The sequence below is a fragment of the Triticum dicoccoides genome, chromosome 2B, assembly GCF_002162155.2.
Source record: "Triticum dicoccoides isolate Atlit2015 ecotype Zavitan chromosome 2B, WEW_v2.0, whole genome shotgun sequence".
Taxonomy (NCBI): domain Eukaryota; kingdom Viridiplantae; phylum Streptophyta; class Magnoliopsida; order Poales; family Poaceae; genus Triticum; species Triticum dicoccoides.
Window position 1 is genome coordinate 825536932 of NC_041383.1, and position 7873 is coordinate 825544804.

Genomic DNA, 7873 nt, shown 5'->3' on the forward strand with positions numbered 1-7873 from the left:
GCGGCGGAGAGAAGGCAGGCAGCAGTGTGGGGCGAACGGCGCGGCGGAGGATGCGGGCCGGCGGCGGGGAGGCGGCGGATCGAGATGGGGATGGGAGGCGCTGTCGCTTGACTCGGGGGTGGGTTTTTTTTTTCAAGCGCGTCCACGGGTGGGGTAGAAATGCGAAACGTTTTTTCCCACTTATTTACTGGATTGCGGGTTGATTTCCCAAAAGCAGAGGGACTTTTCTGTAAAATTGCCGACGACGTACGGGCAGAGGTAAAGAAAAGGGACTGGTACGTTGGGTAACTGCATTACATGGAAGTTGGAAGACCCGAGGACAACAGAACATCATGCCTTCGTCTCGTCATCTCTGTCTATCTTCTCCGTGGTTGCTTCTTCCTTTTAGCAGTTTTATATTCCACCAATGACTCCATTGGCAATCCGTATTTTTGCTGCTAACGCAGTTTCCAGTTTGCACAATCGTAGTAAACGTGTTGTAACTTATGAAACGACATGTGGGGTCAAGAGTACCAGCAGCGTCCAAGTCTGGGTTGCAGGAGATTAGGCAAGATTAAGTATTAGGAGTGGGATTTGAATATGGTAGGGTTTTTGTCCTGAAGAAGGTTTCCTTGCCATATCCAAGATTAGGAGTCAAAGTTTGTTAGTGGTTATTTTAAGAGTTTCTTATGTCCCAAGCCTTTGTGTTGATAACTACAGTTCCCAGTTTGCACAATCGTAGTAAATTTGTTGTAATCTATGAAATATCAGACAATTGCCGTCCGTCTCTAAGACATGTTGTATCTGTATGCATTTGTGTACTTTGGCTCATCTTAACTCTAGAATATGTTTGCCTGCCTGTTTGTGATGTTTTTCCTTTGTATTTTCTGTTCTTAGCTATGTTGTTTCTAGTTGTGCTGTCTTTCTTCTCTGGTTTCCCCTTTTTCTCTACTTCTTGGCTTGTAACAAGACCTGTGCTATCTCGACGCTTTCTGCTCATGAAAAATGAAATACAAACTTTGGTGCATGTCCGAGTTAAAAAAAAGAGCTTAACTAGCTTATATAGTGAAAAGAGGAAGGTAGATGGTTTCAGGTTTCAGGAGTAAGAAAATAGCATCTTGCAGGGGTCAGATTTATACCCCTCTGGTGGATTATTTCAGACTGCCACAAAGTAAGTAGAACTGGATGACCCTTTTCAGGTCTGACAGCTAGCAGAATGCTGCACTTTGAGATGTGGGGTGTACATTTGAGCGTAAATTAGCATTAGTCTGAACACTCTGAACAATGAACTTATTTCAAAAGGAGTTTAAAATGCTAATGAACAGTGAACACTCTGTGCACTCCGAACACTCTGAACAATGATACTATGATCTTGTTTTGTGCTCGTGCTTGCGATATGTCATGTGCATTGTCTATGCCTATTATTTGCTCACATGACATGATTGCCATGATTTCCTCTAGTGTGTTGCATCTTCGCTCCACTAGTTTGCACAACTTGACTTCTATGCTTGCTTATGTTGCATCACCCATGATTCATACTTTCCTATTTCATGCGGTTGATGACAACCATCTACATGCTTTGCACATGATTGTTATTACTCCTTGTCATATCTCTCTATATGTTGCCTCCCTCATGCTAGATGATTTGCCATGTATTGAGTGCAACTATGCCTTTAGTCTTGATAATGAGTTTGCCCCCATAGCATTCTCACACATATTTGGAGATTTTGACATATCCCTTGTGAAGCATGCTTGTCTTACCTCTTTGCACCATATGTGTAGTGCCACGAACATACAGATTGTTGCATCATATTCTTCATGCACTTTTGCTACTAATGGTTATGTGCAAGAGAAGAGAACCATCATGATGGATGATGTGTTTATCTACCATGCGCATACGTTCTTTGTTTTGTTGTGTGCATGTGTAGGATACTTGGACTTTGTGTCGACTTCCGCGTCACGTGAGTTGATAATCCGAGCTCTTGAGAGTGAACCATCTTCTACCACGATGATTCTACATCGCACTTGCTTATGCTTCGGCATTGTGATAGACGCACAAGGACACGCTTTCAAGGTGATATCCTTCTCTTTTGAGAAACCCAAAACCATGAGCATGAATATTGTGAATCATAATACTCGTGTTGCTTGCACCGTGACACTTATTGGCCATCTTGGACTACTTGGTTGCGCACATGTTAGAAATCTTGCTCACATTTCCATGCCTCGTGACTTATATACCTTGTGCGTTGCATCCAATTCTTGGATTACTTGCTCCTATCACATGTTTGGTTGTAACAATGCCATTTCTTCACATATACCATGTCCCATTGCTTGTCACATGATTGACTTCATTGCCTCACACATGATGAACAATTGCTCTTTCTATTGTGTCGAGTGCCACTCTATATTCACTATGCCCCATGCACATTATGCTTGGAATGTCTTGCACTTGACCCGTGTGTTTAGACACTTCATTTTATTTGGTGTTGTGAATGATTCTTATGCCTACCATCGACCATTTGTCGAGTGCTTTATGCATGATTGCTATGACCTTGAGGTAGATGCTTATTCTCTTGTCACACACATTTGCATCTCTACCTCCCACTTACATGATTGTTTCCATGATCTCCTTGATTGTGCTCAAATTATGTGCTTACATGCCATGTCACAATCCGTTGTCACGCCATATGCTACGCTTGATAACGACACTTGTTTGGTGAATCACCTCTTGAATGCTTCATTTTGCACTAACACCAACCACATTTGTTTTTCCAAGTGTTTGTTATCTTTGCTCCTTTTGAAGGAATCACTAGATGGTGCGACATTGGAGAGTGCCCATTTCGAGCTTCAAGGTGACAAGTACTTGGTGATCGACCACTTCTACACGGCAAAGCCATCTCTTTCCCATGGTGATTTGGTTTTTGATCCGAGGTCGGATCTTTCTCAAGGGAGGGGAGATGATGCGGAGCATCCTATGGACATCACCATGTCAAGAGTCCGTTCGGCGAGTGACACGTGCGACATCTACTTCACATACACAAAGGTGAATCATCTCCTTTACACGTGCTCACTTGACCCCTTCGAGGATGGTATACTACGTGACACTTCTCCCGCGTGCATGCATAGGTATTGTCGGGGCTTTACGGACGACGAGGAGGAGTGCAAGTGTCAAGGAACAAATACACCATCCGTGAGAGAAGCATGGAAGCGACGACGGAAGAAGACGAAGCTGCTGAAGCTATAGCGGCCGGACATCCGGGCCAGAGGCCGGACATCCGGCGCCTGTGCAGTCGCCCACGAGCTGCACCAACAGACGGCCGAAGCATCAGCGGCCGGACACCCGGCCCATGTGCCAGGACATCCGGCGCAACGCCACAGCTCGGACATCCAGCATCGCCCCCAGAAATCCGGCGTGAGGCACCCGAAGCCAGAAGGTCACCCCGCTCGGGCCGGACATCTGGCGTCTCACGAGAGCCCGGACATCCGGTGCCTGCCTGCGCGCAGAGTCGGGCCAAAGGCCCATGTAACCCTTTCCCACTTACACCTCGTGGCTTACACTATATATACTCCTCCCCCTCCTCCTAGTTAGGGTTAGCAAAGTAGTAGCTCATTAGAGATAGAGCTTTGCTCATCCATTCCGGATCTACTCCATGAGAGAGAGAGACCGCGTGCCTCTACGGAGAAGATCCACCTTGGATTCAAGACCTCCTCACGGAGAAGAACTCAAGACCTCCTCACGAAGAACCAGTTACCCTTTGTACCATCCTTTGTTGGATTTGGATCGTGTATCTCTTTGTGTTTCGAGGATCTAGCACATGTGTGATCGTTACTTGTCTATTTGAGTGTTGCCTCTCGTTTCCCCTCGTGTTTTCCCTCGCATTTCCCCTCGTGTTCTTCCTAGGATTCGCTCCAATAGTGAAAGATCGGCCATCTAGGGTTCCACCCTACATCATCTTGGATTAGAGCAAGGTTGGTCATGAATTTGGAGCCCCTACCCCCTCTTTTTCTAGCGTAATTTTGTTGTGTTCTTCCCCAATTTCAAAAATCCCCACCAAAAATAGCCCTCAATTATTTTGTGATTTGTTGGTTTGATGATGTTTGTTGATTTTGATCCATGGATTTTCTTGGTTTCAAGTGGATCTAGCATCTCCCCAAGTTTCCCCACTTTTCATCCACGAAATGTCCACAATTTTGACCCCAAAATCATCACTTTCCGCCCCGAATCGAGTTTTGAAGTCCAAATCCCGATCTGGAATCGTCGGGCCGGACATCCGGGCCCCAAGCCGGACATCCGGCTCCTGGAGCACCAAATCTGCACGGTTCTGGACATACAGCCCCGGATTTCCGGCCCCTACCCCCGGATATCCGGCCCATGGCATTTCAGCCTCCCGTGTTCCACCATTTTGCCCATAACTTTCACATTCGGAGTCCGATTTTCGCGTTTTTTACCTCGTTGAGTAGCTATTGACATCCTCTATCCATCTAGATAGGTTTCAACACCATTTGACTCCATCAAATTTTTGGAACTTTGCCATCTCTTGCCTAGGGCTTCCACCACATCATCCGCTATACCACCACCGACCACAGCAACTTAACCCAATTTTGTTTGTGTTGTGAGTTGTGTCTCCTAAGGTGTTTCGGCTACTTAGGGACCGTGCTTCCAACTCCGACACTGTGTATAGCTCCTCATACCCATCCGCCACCATAAACCATTTTGACCGGGTTTCCACCAATACTTCTGCAACCACCACCGCTTTCCGCTACCACCATTTTGACATTTGACGTTTGAGATTTTGAGTTCGCGGTTTTTCCGTTTCCTAAGGTGTTTCGGCTAATTAGGGACGGTTCGACATCAAGAACACCGCCACTCATCATCGCCACGAGGTCGTCATCGACATTGACCACTTGACCATTTTGACACCATCAACCGTAAGCAAGGGACGGTAACCTTGACGACACCATTGTATATTCTCCTTGCCATTGCATTGATAACCCCTAGCCCATTTTGCGTCACTTGCCTATCGATACTAGCCTTTGAGTATTTCCGGCAACGTTACTTGTGCACATTAGTGATCATTGGTCTACACCTTCCATTGCATATATACCATATCATATTGGTATCATCTTGCTATCATATCATATCTTGTGTCACAAGTTTGTTCCCGCATATATACAATTGCTATCTTGGTTTGTGCATTTCGCATTGTGGCCAAAAAAAAAAGAATAAAAAGAATAAGCTTTTAAGCAAAGAAAAACAGAGCAAAGAGGCTTGTAAGCAATAGCCATAGCATCATACCACATTGCACATAAGATTGTCATATCCGATCATCTTGGACCATCTTGAGAGGAACACCGAGAACCATATTATGACGCACAAGTGTAGAATATCGCAACAGCTTTCGAGGGTAAAGTATTCAATCCAAATTTATTGATTCGACACAAGGGGAGCCAAAAAATATTCTTGAGTATTAGCAGTTGAGTTGTCAATTCAACCACACCTGGATAACTTAGTATCTGCAGCAAAGTATTTAGTAGCAAATTAGTATGATAGTAATGGCAACGGTGGTAAAAGGTAAAGATAGTAGTAGCAATATTTTTGGTGTTTTGTAGTGATTGTAACAGTAGCAACGGAAAAGTAAATAAGCGAAGCACAATATATGAAAAGCTCGTAGGCAATGGATCAGTGATGGATAATTATGCCGGATGCGATTCCTCATGTAATAGCTATAACATAGGGTGACACAGAACTAGCTCAAGTTCATCAACGTAATGTAGGCATGTATTCCGTAAATAATCATACGTGCTTATGGAAAAGAACTTGCATGACATCTTTTGTCCTGCCCTCCCGTGGCAGCGGGGTCCTAGCGGAAACTAGGACGTCATGGCGGGTTAACACGGATCCAGAAGATAACGTCACGACGGGTTATGACCTTTTCGCAGGACTGAAGACAGAAGGACTGGTTGTCAAGGTATTTTAAGATTGACATGAACCGATTCAAATCAATCTGGGGCCTAATGTTGGGGATAAGACTATTTGTGTAAGCCGCCCAGGAGGGGCCGGGTTACGCAAAGAGAGACTTGTCAGATAAAGCCCAAGACCAAGCATGAAGATGGCGGTTCAATAAAGGGTCTAAGGCCCATAGGCGGCTTAAGGCCCATAGTGATAAACCGCCATGATGGCATGGCTTGTATTATAAGGTAGAATTAACTAGTCACCGAGCCGGACACTGTCTATAAGCCGGCCGGGACTCTGTAGGCCGCAGGGCGTCAACCCGTGTATATAAGGGGACGACCCGCTGGCGGCTTAGGGCAAGAAACAACTCCTCGAGAGCCGGGCATAGCGTATCTCGCTCCCTGGTCATCGAAACATCAAGCAATACCAACCCAACTAGACGTAGGCCTTACCTTCACCGTAAGGGGCCGAACTAGTATAAACCTCTCGTGTCATTTGTCCCAATTAACCCCTTTAAGCTTTGTAGTTGCGATGGCTCCACGACTAAGTCCTTTCACGAGGACATCTGTCGTGACAATTCCACGACTCATGGTTATTTTTTTATTGCAGAGAACTGCAACACTCACGAGATTACAATTGATGCATGCGTGAAGCCAATTTGTAAGTTGGCATGTCTTGCTTCCTACGGGAAGCATTTGAGGGAGTATGGTTGCACGGGCAGCCCACCGGTTATTTGTGTTTGCTATGTATGCCATGATTAGACTCTGTAAGATGAACGTGCCGAGGATCATCAGATATGCTACATAATAAAATGATGATTGTAGAAATGTCATCTTTGTTCTCCAGCATCCTCTCCATGTCCACCTTGTTTATTGCAATAATTCTTCCGCTACTAATGTTGAATTGTGCGACTCTGTTCATGTGCGTCCACATCTACCAACAATAGAGAAGCTCATGATACTATATATGTTAATTCGTGTGAGAAATAATGCGTAAAGCTGTAGAATATCTTACTAGTTTCATGAACATGTCTGCCTCTTCTAACCTTTCTCTTCTGAGAAAACTAATGTATCTATCAATCCCTTCAAACAGAGAATGATCAACTAATCCCTTGCCAAGGATTGCTCGGTAAGAGAATGATCAACTAATCCGTTTCCAAGGATTGCTCGGTTGAGAATTTCTTGTTTGTAGAAATAGGGCTTACCCATGTGAATCAAAGTAGCGCTGAGATGTGCTTCTTCCACAAGCTTCACAATCATCTGGAAATGCGAGCGGTATATGTGTGGACGCACCGGATGTAAAACTCCCGAATCCATATGTTCATTTGAGAGAAGTTGTGCGGTGGTCAAGATCAACAGCATCTGCTCTGGTGTCACGGTTTGGGGCAGGCTTGTAGCAATGCATTATCAGTGTATTACTTACGAGTAGTAGGCAGGCTGACACACTGATGAATCTATCAGTTAGTCATCAGTCCCTCGTTGTCTTGGAGTGAACCGTAAACCATCGATGAAACCTGCAGAAACAATGTGTAGTCACTGTACGTATGTAGCAAATGATCCGCACACGTACACAACCTGAATAAGCTAAGAGCACATGCAACAACCACAAAACCTCAAGAACACTGACCTCACTGGTTCCTTTAAAGCAACATCAACCATAAATTGCACTGCAAAAGAGCAGGCGGGTTCTCAATTGTAACTCAGTTCTAATGTACCCCCTTTGTCCCAAATTACTTGTCTTAGATTACCGAAAAAGGCTTTCACCCCACTTTATATATAAAGCACCGATCATCAAGCACCCAGTACAAACACACGCCACAGCAACACACGCACACACCCAAGGCAGGAATCATAGGCGCTGAGCGCAGCAACACCACCTCTAGCACTACCACCATGAAGAGATGAAGGTACATATGACAAACCGTATGCTCCACCGGGGAGC